General features: G+C 40.5%; 1 protein-coding gene across 1 annotated transcript in view; it reads right to left on the bottom strand.

The window, feature by feature from the left end:
• The window catches only part of AGPAT4 (1-acylglycerol-3-phosphate O-acyltransferase 4), an 81,418-nt gene that overhangs the window by 34,499 nt on the left and 24,957 nt on the right, over window positions 1-21,962 (bottom strand). The gene's annotated exons all lie outside the window — the stretch shown is intronic.

The raw sequence follows: 21,962 nt of genomic DNA, 5'->3' as shown, positions 1-21,962 counted from the left end.
AAGACTAAAAATTTATGAAGCATGGACAGCAAACAGGACCCAGCTCACTTGCATGATCATTTGGCTCCTGGTTAGATAGGCTCAAATTGCAGTGCTCTCGGCAAGCCTAGCACAGAATACAAGCAACAGCACAGCCATGTATTACATATTGTACAGGGATATGCTAAGTGACCATTCGTAGCACCTTTCCCTCTTTAATTTTCTGTCAGAGGAAGAATCGGTACATAATATAACTAAAGATGATGATGAAAATAACACTGCTTTCAACAGGTAATAAGTACATCCAGAATCTTCTGTTCAGTCTGACCACTCATGTGAATAGTCTTATGACAAAGAGGAGTAAAGAGCCAGAAGGGTCAGCAAGCCCACAGCATTTCTCCGCTTCAGGGTCCTCAAACTCATCCAGGTAAAGCTCATTCATTCTCATGAGGACTGCTGACTGAGGCACCATGCACACATAGCTGATCTCAATGTCTGCTTAACCTCTGGAGGCAGCTCTTCCTAAGACTGTTGGAAAGGGGCACTCCTACTGCTGCTCTTCGGCAGAGCAAAGAGTTAGTTAACAACTGCAGGAGAAGCTGTACAACAGAACAGTTACTCCCTGTAAAAGTTCTTTCCACAGCAATATGCCCATTTTGTACAACTTGAAGCAAACACCCTGCTGCCAGCCTTGGCTACAGCTGGGTTTTCTGCAGCTTCAAACTGAACCCTCTGAAACTCCTGTCCTGTTCAAGATGCCCAGGGCTAGGGCCCTGATCCAAATATTACCACAGCAGATGAAAAGGCTGTATTTGAATTTTAGGGGTAGAACCCACRAGATGGGATAGCATCAGCGAAATGTTTATGTAAGCATCTAAATCAGTGCAATTTCCTCAGTGGAAGATTTCACATTATCATTAAATAGTCATCATCTTTTACTACGTTATTTTCTCTTCCCTGCTTGAGTTGCTTTTAAAGCTTCTTTAAAATACTCAAAGCTGTCAGGAAACTGAAGAAACAAACTTTGACTGAACAGCAACCTCACTAGCTCTGCCTCTAGAGCCGGCACAGGCCTTCTAAAAGCCGCACAGGTCTTCTGAAAGCCACACAGGAGTCAGATCTAGGAACAGACTAAAGTTTATGCAGAAGGAATTATGTTTAACCCAGCTTCCTGTGCTCCTGTCTATCTCATTTGCTGCTCAAGTGTTTGTGCCAGCATAGGGCCAGTGACAGGCAGAGCTGCTTCCAATGAGATACAGACTCAGCAGCTCACTTCTGTTTAGTTTCTTGACTCTGATCACCATGGGTTGCTAGCATTCTGGAAATACCTACCTGCAAACAAAAGAGGCTTTCATTTTCAAAAATAAGAATCTTACTATCAGCGAGTTTTAAATGGACAAATTTGTCTTTCTTGAAAGTCTTTAATATAGGCACCTCTGGGTTGTCTATCTTCCTGCTTCACGTACACTGTTAAGGTATTCTGCAAGGTATTTAACCTTGCCCACGGAGATGTAGGTGCCCAAATCTCACATTGTACAGCCATCTTTTAAGTGTCCAAAACACATCAAAGTTGGGATTTCAGCATTTTGGAAAGCTATAGAAAAAGGTTTTGAGGGATGGAGTCAGAGGGATGGAGTCAGAGTCTGAAGTTAAATATTGAGCAGTTCAATTTAAAGTTTTCTTTCTGTTTCATAAAGCTCCCTTAAATTTACTCACATCTTTTCTACCAATATGTCCAGCACTAGCATCTTTATCATGCACCTTCTCCTGTTTTTGTACTCCTGCACTGTTGACACCCCACAGAGAAATAGAGATTGAACTGTATCAGATGGTGGTATGTGTGATTTTCTGGTGAGAGTTACACTACTACTCACTCTGGTGCTCCCTACCCACCTGCCAATGGGAACCAAAGCACAAATGAAGTGCCAGGCAGGTGAAAAAGAAGCAATTTATAAACTAATTAAATGACAATCACAGGCATAGGAACCTCAAAAAACCTGACACAGTATAGAGCAGGAAGCAGTTTGGACACGGCATGAGAAATCAGGTTTGTTGCATGTACACTTAATGCCTCCTTCTGTTAACTTGCTACAAGTAAAAGTCACATATCCTGCTACAACTGATGCCCTATGCACTTGACAGGAGTGGGTCAATCATCCAGAGCCAAAACAATAGCTCAGACTGGGTGAAGAACTGCCATATACAGACAAAAGACAACAAGCAGCTGGCAAAGAGTCCAAATCCAAGAGGAAGTATTAAGTACATCCACATGCCCCTTTGCTGATGAACAGGGTACAGGGTAGAGGGGAGAAAAATCACTGTTAAGTACCCCAAAATACTCCAAATTAGCATTCAGATTTGTTCCCAAATCCGAACTCTTAAGAAACAGATATGTGGGTTGGTAGGACAGATGGCAGCTGTTCAAAACAGAACTGWATTTACAAGTAGATGAGAGGATTCTCAGTAGGCTCCTAGTGACCATCATACAGCTTTTACCTTCCTGATTTCCTTAAATCATTGTCAGATATAGACAGGAATTAGGCTTTGTATTTTGCTTTTGAGTAGAAGCCTGATCACAGGATTTGTGAATTAAAGTTTTCACTTGACAAAATTTCCCTTCTTTTAGGCATGGGAGGTTGAGGGGAGTCAGCAAACCAACAATCTTGGAGAGCCATCTTGAAAGAGACAGAGAATCCAAAAGCACTGACTCTCCTGGAGAAATCGGTGTCCTGGCAGGAGCTGGGGAACTATGTGGCTAAGCAGAGCTGTCTGTCAAGATGGAAAAGGAGAAAAGGAGTTACGAGACATGTTTGCTTCCTGCCAGAGCTATCACATAATTTCTGCACCAAAGTAAAGGTCTAATGCAAGGAGCTGGGTTTTGCTGAGTACCCTCTTTATGGGATGCACATCTGCCCCATGAAAGGATGAGACATCTGAGATGCTCTCCTGGCTTCAAGCAAGCCCCAGACTATCACATACATCCTTACCTCAGGGAAGATCAAAATCAGACCAGCCTTTGAAACACTTTTGAAATCCTTTCAATTAGGTCCCTCACTGGCCCCAACTAGTGAAAAAAATGACAACAGTCAAAAAGAAGTCTTCTACATTTTAAGTCACCACTACCTAAATTAATTGCCTGAAGCTTTTGGATAATATTGTACTGTATACTAGAGAACAGGCATTAGTGACCTGAACAAATTTTATCTAATGTTACATTCAAGCTAATTGCCAAACTCTGTTCAACCAACATTACCCGTAATATGACAAAACTATGCTTAAGATACATAGCTGTAGCTAAATGACCAATTTCCCAATCCTCCTGCTTATTCCTAACCAGAGCAGATATACACTCCTCCTGCCACAGAAGAGATTATTAATCAATGCATGTTATTATGCATCAAAACAATATTTAGAGACAAAATGTAGAGTAGGAACTACGCTGCAATATTTAATAAAACAATGAATGTTGTTTCCAGACTTTATCTGCTAAGAAGTGCCTTGTGACAAACACCTGCATATCTACATCTTTGTATGTAGCTGTCAGATTGTTAGTTTAAATAAAAGTCCTGCACTCCCCAAAACACAGGAAAATTAAATTAAAAAAAAAAAAGAACATAATTTGCAAATCTTTACAGAATCGATGCTTACACTCTGGGGCAGAACACAATCACAGGAAAAAAGGCAAGTTTGTGATGGACTTTTCTGGTTTCATTTTTGCTTTGCTAGATATCCAACTGAGAAACAGAATGATGGGCAGACAAGATTTTCCCTTTTAATCTCAACTGCTGTTACAACGACTGCTTAAAATAAAGGCATAGTGATGACGCTTTTAAGTCCTTCTTAAAGAAGAAGTCACCTTCACCTGGAAAAATCAACTTCATCAAGGTTGCCCCACTTCATTTTGAGTGCTCTTTTTTCCTGTATTTTCCTAAGAAATTTGATTTGAATAAACGAATAATGCATAAGGATCTCACTACACAGGTATATACCACATGCATAGAGCTCTTCAATTACATAGTTTCAATCTCAAATACATTCCAAATAAGCACATAAAAATATTTCTACATGCAGTTTGATTCTGCAAGCTTCACACGAGCAGCTTTTCTTTTGAATAAAGATCGCAGAAGTAGGTCCCTTTCCCTCACCTCTCATGCTCGTTTGTCACTGCTGTGCTCCTGCAGTTGCTGCACAAACACAAAGCAGGCACTGAATGATACTGTACTAGAACAACGAGTACAACCCTCCAGCCTTCAAATTTTTAACACTTTTATTTCTCAACCTTTCCATTCTTTCTTTCCCTTTGCCCTCCCAGTCTCCCTTCTCTCAGTCGTTCTCAAGCAATGATTAGTAGTATCGTGGTACCAGCTTACTCCCAGAGCCTGCCACAGGAATTTATTATCCATAAACTTGCTGTGGTAGCTTAACAGCACAAGGTCATTCCTAGACACTCTGCTTGCCTCCTACACAGTGTGGATGACCAGTGCAAATCCTTTTCTCTTTGTGYGTCAGTCAGACTGTAAACTAAACATCAACTCGTGGTAGGGAAGGAGGGAAATCTCTCTCTCTTACTCCCAGGCAGAGCTGGGCCAAGACTTCTAGTTTAAGGCTTTCCCCCTTCCTTTTATTTTTTTTTTTTCTAATGAGGCTCTGGAGTTTCAAAATAAAAATTATTTCCAAGAAGTCTTTCTTTCACAGGACTGTCAGCACCAGTCTCCCCACCCCCCCAAAATTAAAAATAATAATAAAAAACATACATACATACATATATGTATGTATGTATGTATGTATTCTCATTCTGATTGTAGTCCCTATGGCATGTGGTTTCCCATCATCAAGGCATAAGACTTTGCAGCTGCACAGTATATAATCCAACTATGAGGTTGTACCTACAACAAAAGACAATTAGATATTTCAAACTTTTCATCTTTTTGAGTTCTACTGAAAGAAAACCATTTACTAAATACTTACTCAGCTATGCTATCAAAACACTGCAGGTGTACAGTGAAGAAAACATGCTTATAAATACCTATGGGACACAGTATCCTTCTGGTCCATAAACTGGCATGCAGTATGGAACCAGCTCAGAGGAAAAGTAATTGCTCCACCAAGCCACCATCCAGACATGGCCCAAGGCAAAACCTCTGGCTCAGAGGTCCTGGGACTGTTCCATCTCTGCTTCCCTTTGTGCAATGGGAGCACAACAGTACTGCTATGACTGACGTGGTTGGAAAACGTCGACCCACTTTCTAGAACCGGGACAAACTGTCAAGCAGTACGATGAGTCAATACATTTTATCTTTAGCTTTACTAATTGAATCAGTATAATCATAAATTACTTTTAGACAGTTTCCTCTCTTACTAGGAACATTGTTTTCCACAGCATTTCAGTGCATATATTAGTAAAGAGATTTTATGTTCTTAAATCTTCATTATTTATCTATCTTTTTACATTTCTCAGTCTGCTTCCTTGAACTAGATGCACTAGTACAAAAGCAGTAGACGCAACATATTTCACAGTATATTTAGGTAAAYTAAAAGAAAACGTGCAGGATAACAGAAAACGAAACCCTCTGTACATCTTATAGAAATGGTACAGTACTTTCATAAACGTTCTGTAATTCTGGTTCTATAAACAAGGTAATCAGTTTTTCACTCAAATCCTACTGGACTTCGAAATCCAGCCTTTGATTCTGCATAACAATACAAATGGTTTGAGTCGTCCTCACTGATTTTAGCCAATCCTCACATAAAAATATAAAGATTAACAAGCATATATTATTTTGTTAAAAGCTATATTGTGAAATATCTACCTTCTTCAGCTCTGGCAATATTGCTTACTTAAAAATTTGTGCAATGCACTTTTTAGGGAAAGATGAAATAAACATAATACTAAATCCATAGTGCAGAGGTATACGATATTTTTCATTTTACTGTATTAGTCAACATACAATTCAAATGGACTGAACTGTGCAGGCAGTTACAGAACTGAACAAATTACATATTTGATGTTTCATTAATCAAAGCCTTTTCCCAGCTTTAAAGAACCTTGGTGAGCTCAGGTGAGAATTTGCTTGGCTTCAATCAACATTAAATTATCTTTAAATACTTACTTTATTTACCTCAAAATGTCTTTAGCCCAAGAGCACTAATAGCCGTAGCTGATTCAAGTAACTTGCACAAAATCCCCTTCTTATCCTCCTCCAACACTTTCCTTTCCACATCTGTTTTGAACACCAGGCTGAACTGGCAAATTCACACTCATGCACGTCATGGGGGTTCCCAGCTTACAAACCAGCTCCTCCTATGACACCTCTGCACAATTAATGCAAAGGACGAGGAGGGAAAAAAAATAATAGAATAAAATAAAACCCACACAAATGCATACATCCCTGTTCAGAAGGGAGTCCTTGCAAGAAATTAGGATCAGCTTTAAGAGAGGTTGACAGCAGAGGGACAGCATCCACCATGGTCTTCAAATGCCTAGTTCTCAGTCTGTCTACCTGAGCGTTGCTAGTTCTCCAACCTTCTGGAAGGGGGAAAATGAAACCAACATCAAAGAACTCCATCCTGTTACACATAATGGCACTCTATAGGGGGATACAGCTTTCCTGTCCTTCAGTGCATCAATCCGAATCGCCTCAGTGCCTGCACTTAAAAAGAATAAATAAATAAATAGAGAACACCTCCATCACTGAGTTACATGAAAAACCCCAAAGCCCTCCAAAAAGAACACCCTACCAAGCACCTTTCTCTTACTGGCTGCAGATCTGGTTTTGGAGATGTTTGTCCCAGTCCTCACAAGCAAACCTGTCAGCAACCACCCTGAATACCTTCAAGGACTTACATGGCTGTGCTTTGAGAGATAGAAATCACTAACACACAGGCAAGGCAGGAATGATGGCTCTTTAATTCCTCATCCACTGCAATAAATTACTGGCTGTGCTCTCAAGGCAAAAGATAAACACACCCAAGCCCTTCATATACTCAGGCACATAAACCCATTTATTTCAGCATTTGCATGCAGGGAAGTCTTTTAATGTAGTTCTCTTCACCAATCCTATATATTCCAACAAAGCCAATGTGGTGCTTTTGCTACAAGTGACTGAAGTCAATATAGTACGTGTTGATCAGGAGATACTGCCAAGGAACAGTGAAAGACGACATGCCACTTGGCAAGTTCCCATGACACCAACATTTGCTTTGTGTGGGTGTGAAATCAGGCAGTTGCATCTCTTRAGGATGTGGTTTCTTATTGCCTAAAACACCACTGGCCTTCTTCTATTGTGCACAGGAACAGCACCAGAGAGGAACTGCTTCACAAAGAAAAATGGTTACAGAGCATCCACTGCAAGTCATCATGCAAAAGGAACACTGATAATTTCATTTCCACATTTTTAAGTAGCCTCCTATATACATACATGCTGCAAAATAGTATTTTCTTCATGTATCCTTGGCCTACTTCTAGATTTTGTCCTTTCTAAGCCTTCACATCTGTTATTTAAGAAACACTGTCCCCACTTAACTGCTTCTAATAAACCTTTCCATTGTTAAGAATGGTACATTAGGATTATTACTTTTGTAATAAAGATCTCAACTCTTATTTCTTCATGGCAGTTAGTTACTAAGAGGACGGAGGTGAGAGTCTAAAACAAAGCCAGAAAGCTACCAACTTGAGCTAGCAAGTGATCTCCCCCCATTTTTTTTTGTGGGGGGGGGATGGGAAGGAGAAGTTACTGATAGAATCATAGAATCAGTAAGGTTGGAAGGCACCTCTGGAGATCATCTAGTCCAAACCTCAAGCGAGTGACCCATATGAAGATTGAACCCACAACCTTAGCACCAAGAGAGCTAAAAAATACTCCTACAGGACAAGGCTACTCAAGAAGAGGAAACAACATGCATCTCTCCTGAATGCACATGCATGCTTTTCATGTCGGGAGATTCACAGGATTGGTAGACTGATCAACTATGCCAAAGGTGCTCAGGGATACAAAAGTGAGTACAATGTATGAACAGAAAGCCAGACACCATACATAGATCTTGACCCACAGATCTGCTCCTGATGGTCACTGAAATCTGGAAAGATGTCTAAAATCCAGGTAACTCCTTCTTGCTGTTTTTGTACTGTATTTTTCTGTGCAGATTCCCCAAGAACCTGCCTGCTGCCTGTATAAGAGCTACTAGAGAACAGTCATCTTCAATGCTTCATAAAATGTAGAGCTCCGTATCTGATCTCTAAAGGTACCAAAGACTAACACCTAGAAGCTCCAGTTGGAATTAAAGCCTTGCTCCTTCAGAGTTGTACAGAGGGTCACTGCTCCTCTTCAAAGAAAGCCTACTCTCCAGTATGTCAAAAACACTCAGAGCATAGCTGGAAAGTTTATCATTATATTATTATTTCTGCCACCCAACACCTCCAGCTAACMCCAGAGTGCTCCATAGACAATTCCCTGTCTTTCCCTGTCCTTCATCCCCATGTTCCCAGATACCATCTCTCKCTCCTTCTTCCACTCGTGATCTAATGGATATTCATCCATTAGTGAAATTAACCTTAGATCAAGTATTCTCAACCTGAATTGAATGTGAAGATCGCAATTTCTATTTTAAACTTGAAGAACAGCTCCCGCATGTGAATCATTTCCAGGTTCCAGGTATGTCAGATGATATAAGAGACACCGTTACTTTTAAATACAAATCCCGTATCATTTGTATTATAAATTTTTCTTAACTTTATCCCACCTGTCTTCAAACAATCAGCTGCTGTCTCACAGACATCACCATCCCAAATGTTAAAAGCCAAATACACTACAGCCAGTTGTTATCTGTGCAAAGGTAGGATGTTCAATCATCCCCAGTCTCTCCCTTAGCACCTCTGCAACAAAAGCCAACCGCCAACAAGGAAACGGGGTATCACAATTCAGTTGTGCTAAATCCCCAAGGACCAGCTTTGACCACCAAGTTCTTTGCTAACATGTTCCATTTGCTAACAGCTAAATATTCTCTTTAGCATAACTCTTATCTGTGGCTGCCCTAAACCCAGATATGTCTTGCAAGGTTTACATTAATATGCTCCTCAAAGAAACAACTTATCATTGTACAGTGCTATCAAAAGGACTGATACTTTGTAAGTAGTGTCAAGCTGCAAGGTCTGTCCCACTTCATTTCTACTCTAGCTCAGAGACAGCTGCCCTCAGTTCTGTGGCAAAGTGGTATAAACGATCCTTTTCAAGGCATTGCCTGTTACAGCATTTCTATGATAATGTCTAAAAAAAACACTTCACACAGGTTTACACACACCTAAGAAAAGCAGGCTGGGTTCCACGACATCAGTAACAATTTAACAGCACTAATTGACTTTCYTGGCTGGCACAAACTCCGGCTATCTTAAGCGATCAGTGTCATCCTCTCTCTTTACACTGCTACATGCATGCAACTCTTTCTAAAGTAAACTTGAATTTCAAAGTGAAGGACTGATACTCTACACATCACTTTCCTGATGTTTACCACAGCTTTCTGGAGTGCACACCAGTAACACGTGCTGCAGAGGTGGCAGGTCCCATGGAGAAGGGATACTGTAGAAGCATGCTCAGGAGGACAGCTCTGCCTTGGCTGCTATGTGAGATTTGCATYGAGAAACAGCTTTCCTGAAAAAGGAGGGTGCCTAAGGCGCATCAGAAATAGTTTTCCTCTGTCCTCCACCGGAATGAAGCATCCTATCACTGCAAGGCAAGGGCAAGGGGCTCTTGTGCAGCACTGTAAGGTGGGCAAGGYTGCACTGAATTTTAGGGKTTTTTTTATTATTATTATTATTTTTATCAGTATTTGATGAACACAGACCAGAAAAGCCTAATAGGTTCATCTGTATGAGCACTGGCAGGCATAAGATAGTAGTGCTGGGAGAAGAAACATGACAGTGAGTGGATRAGAAACAACCCAAAAGAAGGTGTTAAATGCTCTGCAGCAATCAGTAATACAGCATTTGATAGTTCTTATCAGAAACTTTAGCCAGGGCATACAGAGCATCCACTTTCTAAAGAGCAAACCACACTCCCCACATTCCTACCTTGGCACACGGACACAGCCTGGAGCTAAGGAAAGTACCACCTGGCCAGCGATATCCTTGCCCTGGCATGCCTCAACCTACCATGGCCCTACATCCTGTCCAGGGGAGTGTGCAAGGACTAACTTCTCCACCTCATTGACAACGTTGTTGCAGCAGTCATGACTTGGCCGCACAGTAGCTACAAGACTGTTCCAGTTCTTATTTTGCTGGTTAGGGTAGCATATTAACATCTAAGCCCCAGAAGACAAGCTGTTAAATGAGACTGGGATTAACTTTACTAAGAACAAGGAAGGGCCATCTTAAACTGATACACTTAAAAAGTTAAAGTCAAGAAGTATACAATGGTCACAAACCTGCTCCCAGAATTTTCTAAAACACGGGATGTGTGAAAAAGTACTTGCCACTTGGTATTTGCAGTTTGTTTCCAAGCTTTTCCTGGTGCCAGAAGGGTTAGAAACACACTTGCTCTGAATAAAAATTGAGAATTTGGCATAACCCGACAAACTTTCAAAAAAGACAGAGATCACAGGGCTTACGGCATACACAAACAAGGGAAAGGAAAGCAAATAAAAGGAGATACACTTAAAAAAAAAAAAAAGCTACCAATGAGGAACCAAATACAAGTATTGTTAGAAACAGAAACCAATAGATTAACACAGGTGGCTACAGAATTTCACCATTTTTTTACCAGGATTTTAGAGAGAGGTTTGAAAGAAGCAACTGATGTATTTGTACATTTACATAAGGAGCATAGGTCAAAAGAGAACTTACCTGCTATTTTAGAAAAAAATTAGGAGAAAGACAGTAGAAGAGCAATCAAGACTGCAACTTAAGTTTTAAACAAAATATTTTCTTTTTTCTCAATAATGGAAGTCATAATATTCTTCATATGAGGACAGACAGTATGGCTAAATCAGGCTGGTTTGGATTTAAATGAATAGGAGGGGAGGAAGAATGGACAGATAATCAACTCTACTAGGAAAGTCTGTTGATGAACTCCATATTAGATTTGACTATGGAAGGAATTAGTTTCATATTGTTTGAGAGGAATATCCTCCAAAGAATTCTCTCTTTATGATCAAGTTTTTGGACACTGAATGGTGAACAGACACAGCTAATGACTAAGTCATTCAGTCATTCCTAGCCTGTATGACAGAAATATCTTTAGATAACCAGCAGTGTCCTGTCAGCAAAGCAAACCCTTTTGCCTCGCTGTCGTCAGCAAAAAGCAACGCCAAAAAAATAGTTGACAAGGAAGAAGTATAAAATTATTCATTATTGAGTATTACTACTGTATTATTCAAAATCTGATGAGTTCAAGCTGGCAAAGCGCCAGGCAGTCCGTCTCCCAGAATACCGGATCAGAAGGGAGATGAAGCCTCGTAACAGGAATGGCTTCAGTCTGAGCATGGCACCACCTTCTTAAAAATAAGGAGCAGAGAGTTGAGGCACACTATTAATAATGAAGGACTGGTGAGTAGATGAATGATCAGGGTAACTACAGAGGCGCTAGTCAGGACTCAGTACTAACTGGGGCTTAAAAGAAAAGGGGTTATTCCGAAGAGATGTCTGCAAAAAATGGAATTAAAACCTATACATTTATCAAACTTCTTTATGTCATTTTCTGATAAATTTCTGATTTTACAAGCAAATGAAATACCTCAAATCTAATGTATATAAGCTGTAATAAGCCATTCACATGGGGTAATAACAGAAATTGGTATTAAAGTACAGAGAACTGAAGATTCGTACACAGCTGTGAAGAAGGTAAACTGCACTGAGAAGTGTGTATCTGTTGATCTCTTTTGGTCAATCTGAATAAAGGAATATTTCCTTGAAAAGCTTCCTCAGGATCAAAGCATTCAACGCAAGTTAAAAAATTCTGTAGATGACAAAGTCAGAATGCACTTTAAGAATCAGATGATCTTGAGAGGTAAGGTAACAAAAATAGGATTAATTTTTATAGGACAAACTATTGGATGATGACTTATAGAACTAATAAAAATAGAGTCTTGAAATCTGGAAATGACAGAGCAGCGAGATACACAGGAATATTAACCAGCCACTGAAAATTTCTGATCTGCTCAYGCTATGCAGCTCTAAGAAGGCAAAAGATGGCATTAAGGTTTTTTTGATTGTTTGTTTTTGCCTGGAGAGAAAGGGAATGACATCAGTTTGGCTGCACATTGCACTAATGAGACTKTCTCTGGGCCAGCACATCAGTACCAGACACCCCTGCTCAGCAAAGAAGAGCTGGAAAGAGGCAGGTGCAGACCAGAGTGACTAGCAAAGCCTGGCTCACACAGCCTACTAAAACAAACCCTCAAAGAGGATCTGACTGTGCCCCACAAATTTAGCTTAAGACTAGGGAAGGTTTCCAGTGAGCTAGTTCCAGGAGAACTATTTATGTTAAGTACAACTGGCACAAGAACAATTGGGTGTAAAGTGACAAAAAATACAGGTGTCTGATATTCAGAAATATCTTCTAGTAGCTTTAGCAGGCAAAAGATATCTTTATAAATTGAACTAACTTTCCTCTTAAAAAGAGAATAAGCTACACAGTTGTTAGAAATTATTTGAATTTGCCTCAAAGACGTAGGAACCTCCTTTTAATCTTATTTTCTGTCTTCAGAAAAAAAGCAAGAGTTTCCAACTGGTCTTACAGACCAGCGTCTCCTCTCTTCCATCACTGCAACAAGCGTCCACAGGACGAAGTGGAAGCAACATGCAAAGCCTTGTCTTACAGCAGGCGAGCACCAGCCAGCAACCCAGCCCAAAGGAGTTTGGAGCAGAGAACCCGCCATCCAGGGGGCCACAATCTTAAAAATCAAGCCTGCACAAAAGCAAACTCGAGCCAAATTCATAAATATCTTGGTCTTAACTTGTAGCATTTATTCAAGCGCAGTTGACTTCTTTGGCATAAAGGACCATTAGCACTTTTTGAGCTCTCAGTATTTTCCACACTGCCCATTGTTCCACTCAGAACAGCACGCATTCAYGTGACTGCTACGCTGAAACGTACAGGACAGGTAGTCCAAAGATTATGTCATAARTTACTCTCTTGAAGCTTAATTCATACAGAGAGTTTGTTAAATCATGTGAACAATTTATTTAATTAAGTAAGCAGCCACAAGCAAAACAGCTTGTGTTTTGGTCYGGGTTTCAGCACCAAATTGTAATAAATTGTAACTATTTGTTCATTGTTTAGAAGGAGGAATAAGCCGATGGAGGGGGAGGAGGAGGTTTTACAACAATCAGGGTTGAGACATGGTGTCAGACAAATAAATTATGGTAAGCACAAAAGCTTATATGACCCCTTGTGGAACCAGTGTCGGGGCCCTAGCTATCTTGCAGGACTATGAAGAGCTGAAGTAAGCAACAAGCTGCTCAGAGGTTTTGAAGGTAAAAGGATAAAGAAAAGATAAGCAGGCGCCTGTAATTTTCTCACAGAACAGCATCCCAAAAGGGAGTCAACACAACAGATAAGCAAACCCCTGTGATCACTCACAAGGAGACAAACCAAAATAAAGAGACAGAAGACGACCACGGCCTTCCTCTCCACGACCACCAGAGAGCTTCAGACGACCCCCCCCCCAGCAACTCACACATGTGCGGGACGCACCAGGAGATTACAACACAGATTATAAAAAGGGGACTGTATGTGAAGGAGGCGTGCGCCGTTGGCGGAGCTGAGACTCCCCGGCCGCCCAGCGCTGTTTTGCTTGTGGCTGCTTACTTAATTAAATAAATTGTTCACATGATTTAACAAACTCTCTGTATGAATTAACCTTCAAGAGAGTAACTTATGACAGATTAGACAATTTATTTGAATATTTTAAGTGAATCCTTCATGCTTAATGCGCACATTTAGAGGGAAAACCTAATTTCACATTGATTTCTCTCCTTCTAGTATTTATTCTTACAAAATCTTAATTTCTATATACAGCAAGTTATCCTTTTAGTTTCAAACAAAACAAAACTTTGGAAAGAATGCAGTTCAGAAGAGAATAGCACATCAAGAGAGAAGACCCCATTGCTCTTGATGATCTTTCTCTTCCACGTTTAACCTGCACTGTCAATTACTGATGAGAAAGGATGTAAATTGATCTCAGAGAAAAAAAGTCTGATGATAAAAAAAGACTACCAGTTGCCATAGAAAGCAATCTCTAGTACAAACAATGACAAAAGTCAATTTGATCAGRAAACTGAGCAAAAGGTAAAGGATTTCCTAAGAAAGTCAGCAGTGCTCTTAAATAAATCTTACTAAGATTTGCATTTCATTGAGGTGTAAACACATATAAAAGAAGAAATTAAAATTTCCTTAGAACTGCAGCCAGCTGTAGTGGCTGCTAAGGTTTTTGTACTCTTCCAATACTATTTGTTTGTACTATTTGAAATAACTAGCACACTCATAAGAAATATCCATCTATTACCAGAAATAAGATGTTTTAATTTATCTTTAGGAGTTAAATCAAGGCAAATGCAACTTCTACTTAGTCTTCTTATGCATAGCATATTCTATCTGAATATTAGGACTTGTAACAAAAAAAGGTTGACTTACTACCATTATTATACCACCACAGTTAATTTAGCATTCAGTAAATGGTGAATAGCCACTGAACCTCTACAACTTTGAGAACATTGACTTCAGAACAAAACCATTACTCACTTTTCACTTGTATTCCCTGGATTCCCTGACTCTTTGCCTATAATCTTACATCATCCCACCACGTGAGGTCTTGAGAGACAAGAACTATGTCCTGATGCTTATTTTAGTTTCTTCATCCCTAACGGTGACTTTCATTAAGTGCTCTTTAAAGGGACAGTAAGGTCAAACACTTGGCTTCCATGGATTAAAATAAAGAAATATACCCATCAAGTATTCACAGCTGCGATATCTGTACTGCATACAGTATGTAAGCACTCAAATTGAAGTTATCTAAATATTTAAATATACAAAAACCATACTCTTTCTTAACACAGAATGCAATAAACATCARAAATATTACAGTCTGTTAAAAGGAAATTCATCCAACCAAGCATATAATAATCTTGCACTACAGTTAAGGACAGCTGAACCTCTCAAATCCCATTTTATTTTTTATTTCAGTGTGCTTACATTAATACTCTCTCGTAACGTAAGTGCAGTAGGAAATGTAGAGAAAGAATCCACACCCAACACAGGCCGAGCTGCTCGACATCCAGAAGCAGGTCAGGTTTGTTCCCAGCGACGCGGGGGGGAGGATTCCACTAGCCTGTCAAACCTTTTAGTGCTCAAACTAAAAGGGTGCCTGCAAAACCCCATTACCAGCTTCCCACTCTGCAGTCCCAGTGGCTCAATGTAACAGTTCCAGAAATAGCGTGTACAGAGGCAACCAGCCTCTTGCTTTTGCATGACTGCTGCAACACTGCTGTATTCTTTGGATCTTTTGCACTGAGCAGCTATCTGAGTAAACGCAGAGTCAGCTGACATAATACATAGCAATCTGACACAATCATTAAGCTCTGAGTTTACACTTTTTCTACTCAGTTTCCAAAAAGTAGGCTTTGCCAGCACCAAAAGGCATACTATCTTGCTCTGGTAACCAAGACATTTTTCCATTCAATGTTTTGTGAACATTATGAAGGGTAGCAGTCAGACACATCATTTCAAGAAGACAGAGGAGGAAGAGCTATTGTTTCTTTTAAAACACATGATTCAACTTGTCACAGAGGTAGCAAATTCACTTCAGACTCCTGACGCAAACATGGGGTGGGGTGGGGGAACGCATGTGTGTTTTGTGGGGAGGTGGGTGTCACAATATGAGATACACGCACCCTTTCAATATTTCTCTCCTCAGCTTCATCACAAATATTCCTGGAATAGGAGGTCGAGTACAACAGAATCACAAAAACAAGAAAAAAATCCTCAAGATTTACATAAGGAACATAATATTACACAAAGTATATCAGATACCAGAATTAAAAATACATATATGCACACATGCATGCACATGTAGATACACACACATATATACACATATAGATGCATATGAATTTGCTGCCTTTTCTCCCTATATGCATAAAGATGCATATAAATTTGCTGCTTTTTCTCCCATGACAAACTGATCAAAACCACAGACAGCCTTCATCCTGGGATTTCTATGGCAAGAGTCAATAATTCCCTTGAAATAGCCAGAAAAACCTTTTCTGAGCAATTACCACTTATGTTGCTCCAGTCTCTTCAAAATACAAGACACATATGGCCCAAGATCTCACTGTGACTTAGCCATTTAATGGCAGTGCTGTACAACCCACAAAGTGATATAAAGTCCCTCTCCTCCCAGCCCCTAAGCCCCACACACTAATGAGTTAACTGATCAAAATATCTTGATTTATCTCATGCAGGCTGCCATTTGTCTTTCTATTTGGAAAAGTTATAGCTTTAAGAGAAACCCCTCTTAACAGTCATCTGGACTTCTCATCGACTTCAGCCACTTGAAACTAAAAGCAGCACAGTAATAGCCCCAGTTCTGGTTAATGTATCAGATATATCAAGAGTAGATTGCAYAACTATTTGGCTGCCAAATAGTGCTCGGCCTGAGGTCTTCAAGGTCTTCCATGTAAGCCATTTAGATCTTCTCTAGTGGTCTTGTCTACAAAGCCAGAAAGCCAAAAGCCAACACAAATAAGCCATATTTACCATCTGAATTTACTAATCTTACTTGGAGGCTTAGATAAGAACAGCTATCTGAGTTATTGACACTGCTGCTTTAAAATCTCTGCAACAGCTTGTCCCCTTTTCATTGGTTCTGTTGTGGTCCAACAGGCACCTAAAAGTACTTCAGCCCTCTATCACTACGGGTCTGTTATTTAACAAGCACGTATCTTCTATCAGTTCAGATCCCTCACTGATTGGAGTTGCCAAGTAGGCCAGTATCAGTGGAAGAAGCAATGTCAGTAACTTCATCTGAAGGACAGAAATCACTCATGACTTGGGACGCCAGGAGCATCACTCCTTCCGGTTTCTTCTTTATGATTGCAAGGGTGTGATTGAGAAGCACTTGTGAAAAAACAGCACAGGAGCAGAGGACAACATGCCACACAGACAGCATGAAAAGGACCTCCAACAGTCTGGTTCTGTGGGATGAAGGTTGTAAGAAGGTTTCCACAAGAAAAATCTCACCCCAGAGTTCTCCAAGTCCAGGTATTTCAGAAGATCAGAGCACTCCAGAAGCAGGTCCATGCTACTGCTGGGCCAAACAAACAGATCTTTAAGTTCAGCAAGGAATAAACTCTACTCTTATGAATTCCGCACAAGGGGTAGAGTGTCTTGCAGAAGAAAATAGAGAGGAGGGAGTAGAGCTTCTCCTACAGAGGGGTCCATATCAAGGGGCCAGTCACAAACCTGAAAAGCAAGTCTTTCTTTGCACTTATCTAAGACAAAAACAGTCAAATAACAATGAAAAAAGAAATCTAAAAGAAGATTAAACACCCTCTGTTTTAAAGCCCAATTGAAATTTCAAACCAGAGCTGGCTATTTATAAAAACAGCCCACACAACACGGAACATGGACAGAAAGCAAGGTTTCATCTAACATCCCCAGGTGGGGCAGTGTGTGCAGGCCCCAGAGCCAACATGCCCCTTAATAACATTGCTCTCCTTATAAACCCAAAGAGCAAATGCAGGGCATGCAGGGTACAGAGAGAGTCCCCAGGGAAGCATGCGAGATGGTGATCTTTTGAGGAGTGCAGAGTATGCACATACTGCTGAAAATGGAGCTCACAGATAACTGCTCAAAGACAATCTGTACACAGACATAGCATGTGACTTGCAAAGAATAACATGCTAAAGGGGATACTTCTTCCTAATTAATTCCTGAACCAGTAGCCTGAAATATTAAAGCACAAACCAAATCTACCACTTTAAAATGAGAGAGAACAAACACCCTCTCCTCAAAACACATCAATCTAACTGCAAGATAAATTCATCACAGGGTAGGAAAGAGGATGAYGTATCAAGTAGCTAACAAAACAATAAAAAAAAAATCCAACGTTGTCCCTCACAGCTGGTTCTATAAACTGTAAGAACTGAATGTAACTTTAAGCTGAAGTGTGATCTGTGCACTAGTTATAATTAAACACTAGTCCTTGAAGACTAATGGTACACAAATTGTTTTTCTCTCTCTTTTTTTTTTTTTTTAATATATACTGACATTTACTTAAGTACTTAAGTCAGCCAGATCCTCAACTGGTACAAAAATTATCTTCAGCTCCAGTGTAGACCCTGTTACACCACACTGATTTACATAAAGTAAGGGTCAGACTGTTCAAGACCATTCCAAAGCTAAAGTCTAATCTGTGGTTTGATCTTTGTGGCAATTTAACCTTAATACTTGCTTAGTCACAGAATTAAAACCTGCATGTACACATGCACAAGATCAGACCTTTGCTCTATTCTTAAGAAAAGCTATGGCCTGGAGAATAATCCTTTTTCACGGAGGAAGTCAGTCTACCGAACTTTTACACACACATTTTGACCCAAGTGCATAAGAAGCCCATAAAATACCCCAGCCTCAGAATCCGCAATTTTAGTACAGCAGTGATATGAATTTTGCATGAAGCTGCACTACAGGATGCTAGGTTAGGCACTAAGTTGAATGCTTTATGACATACTATCATTAGAAGTGGCAAGAAGATATAGGTATAGAAAGGCATTAGCAAACATCTCTATTAACAGCTTTGATACCATGAATGGTTACTATCTAATTTCCCTCTCTTGGCAAAATCAATCATGAACTGGCTAGTATCACAGAATGGTTGAGGTTGCAAGGGACCTCTGTAGATCATCTAGATCAACCTCCCTGCTCAGCACGGTCACCTAGAGCAGCTTAGACAAGGTTGCATCCAGGCAGGCCTTGAAGATCTCCAGAGAAGGAGACTCCACAACCTCTCTGGACAACCTGGTCCAGGGCTCTGTCACTCTCACAGCAAAGAAATTGCTCCTCATGTTCAGTCAGAACTTCCTGTGGTTCAGTTTGTGCCTGTTGCCTCTTGTCTTGTCACACGGGTCAACTGAAAAGAGTCCGGCCCCATCCTCTTTACATCCTCTCTTAAGGATTTGTAGACATTGATAAGATCCCCCCTCAGTCTTCTCTTCCCCACGCTGAAGAGGCCCAGCTCTCGCAGTCTTTCCTCAGAGGGCAGATGCTCCAAGCCTCTGATCATCTTTGTAGCCCTACGCTGGACTCTCTCCAGTAGTTCCATGTCTCTCTTGTCCTGGGGAGCCCAGAAGTGGACACAGGACTCGAGATGAGGCCTCCCTAGAGACCCCAGAGGGCTGAGTAGAGGGGCAGGATCACCTTCCTCCACCTGCTGGCAACACTCTTCCCAATGCACCCCAGGATACCATTGGCTTTCTTGGCCACAAGGGCACATTACTGGCTCATGGTCAATTTGTCATCCACCAGCACTCCCAGGTCCTCCTCTGCAGAGCTGCTCTCCAGCAGATCAGCCTCCAGGCTGTACTGGTGCATAGGGTTTTTCCTCCTTAGGTGCAGGACACTGCACTTGCCCTTGTTGAACTTCATGAGGTTCCTCTATGGCCAACTTTCCAGCCTATCTGTATCTCTCTGAACAGCAGCACAGCCCTCGGGTGTGTCAGCCACTCCTCCCAGCTTGGTAGCATCAGCAAACTTGCTGAGGGGGCACTCYATCCCCTCATCCAGGTCATTGATGAAGAAGTTGAACAGGATGGGACCCAGTACYGAKCCCTGGGGGATGCCACTAGCCACAGGCCTCCAACTAGACTCCACGCCACTGATGACGACCCTCTGAGCTCTGCCTTTCAGCCAGTTCTCAATCCTCCTCACCACCCACTCATCTAACCCACACTTCCTGAGCTTACCTATGAGGATGAATAGTATAGTAAGTAAAAAAATACGGCAGTTTATTGAAAAATCATGGCAGAAGTTTTGAAGGCAGACATCATGCTGCTATGGTTCTGGTACTAGCTGTGCCTAAGGTCCCTGAACATGATCCATTTCTTTTTCTCACAGAATGAAGAAAAATGCTTTATTTCTTTTAGTAATAGAAAAGTGTTTTGCATAACCTGCCTGTAGAGCAGCTTCTCTACCCAGCTTACACTGTACATGGAACAAAGCCAGCCTCAGAAGTACAACAGGTTTAACACATATATAGATCTGCAGTAGTCACTGTTTTGAAATGCTCTCTTCAAATCCCTTGGGGAAATTAATTATTTAACAGCCATGCATAGGATATATTTGTCTCACATTTGAAGGCTCCTCTTTCTCTTTTTCCCCAAGGAATTTAGTAATACTTCTATGTTTAAACAACCCAATAGTTCCACATGGCAGCAAGACCAGTCAGTACAGGTAACAATCAAGTACGCATCTCCTCTTGCCCTTTTTCCTCCAGAAGTGTCCCCCAAACCCAGCAAGCAATTCTTTGTTGAAGGCCTAAAAAGGCATCAAAGGGAGAGCAGGAACAACCTTCCAATTGTAACTCCAGAGTCCAGTGAAAGTGCCTTTCAGACGAAAAAGTTTATCCCTTAGATATTTTTTACTTACTTTTCATGTCTCAAGAAAGTCATACTACAAAAGTACCCATCTGTAATAGGTACTGCCAATATACGAGAGCAGAGAACCTTCCCATCCCTTTTCTGGTCTTTTCTATTTAACTATGATTATAAGATTATAGGATTTTCCTACAGCAATACAAGCCACTGACATAAGCTGGAAATAAAGGACAGATTCCCACATCCTCCCTCTTACCTCACATTCCTCACTCTTGTCACATGAAAGCCAGAGACAGCATCATCATTCCACCCAGCCCAGGCCAAAATGCTCAGTAGTATTTTCAACCTTCTCACACTGTTCAAAGGAACAAATTTTGAAATGAGGTAACACAGCAATCTTAAGGACTGTGATAGCCTACCTAATGCAGGCAGAACCTAGCAACCCRCCGCTCTTAATGGAGGCCCAATTTCTACCTTTCTAACAACGACAAAAAACTTTTCAAGGGCTTACTCATCTGGCATGCAACAAGTAGTAGCAAACATCAGCTCCTGTTTTCCCATCAACTCTAAGTCACTAAGTCTGGCAGTGTAACCCACACAACTTGGGATGCCCCCAGTTGGTGGTCTGCTCATCTACACTTGTATAAACAAATGGGCCATTTATCAGCAGTCATCTTTTCTCCACGTGCCAGAAATCTAGGACTTCTTTTCAGAATAAAGTCCAGCTCTCAAGGACTCATGGATTTGCCATTCCAATATTTCAAGTTCTCTGGGAACTGCATGCACCTACATGAAGCCACTAGCTCTTGCCGTACAATTAAGGACTGTATTTTTGGAAATTTAAATCATCATTCAGGAAATACTGCGTTTTAGGCAGGAATTAATGAATTAATTACTTATGAAGACACAAAGAAGAAATTTCAGAGTAAACTTGATTCAAACCAGAGATTTTCTGAACTCTTAGTGTTCRGAAAAGTACTGGAAATGTAGCATCACACCAAAAAGAAAAAAGAAGTGCAATGTGGTCTCAGGTTTAAACTGTAGATAAACTAAGAGCATCTCGAAAATAAGTAACTAAAAAGGGATGTCAACTATTTTATTGCATCATCAGTACCTCTCTTCTGTATGAATATAAAAAGCAATAAATATTCAAATAATAAGAAAATTATAACTGGTTTATTTTGGTGGGTAGAACATCTCATTGATAAAAATTAAACTAGGAAAATCAACTGCATTCAATGAAAATATAACTAGTCCAGACACTGAGAGCACTTTTCTGAATAAAGAAAGTTAAAATTTCCTTTTCTGTCTTTTGCCTTTGTACAAAGAATAGTATTACAAAATGGAAGGTCAAAAAGACCCTACAGATAAGGATCTGTTATTCCCTTTAAATTCAAATCATTTA

This window comes from Rhea americana, unplaced genomic scaffold, assembly GCF_003343005.1.
Source record: "Rhea americana isolate MKP2758 unplaced genomic scaffold, rheAme1 scaffold_258, whole genome shotgun sequence".
Lineage (NCBI taxonomy): Eukaryota > Metazoa > Chordata > Aves > Rheiformes > Rheidae > Rhea > Rhea americana.
Note: the sequence above shows the minus strand (reverse complement) of the source record. Positions and strands in the feature narration are given on the sequence as shown.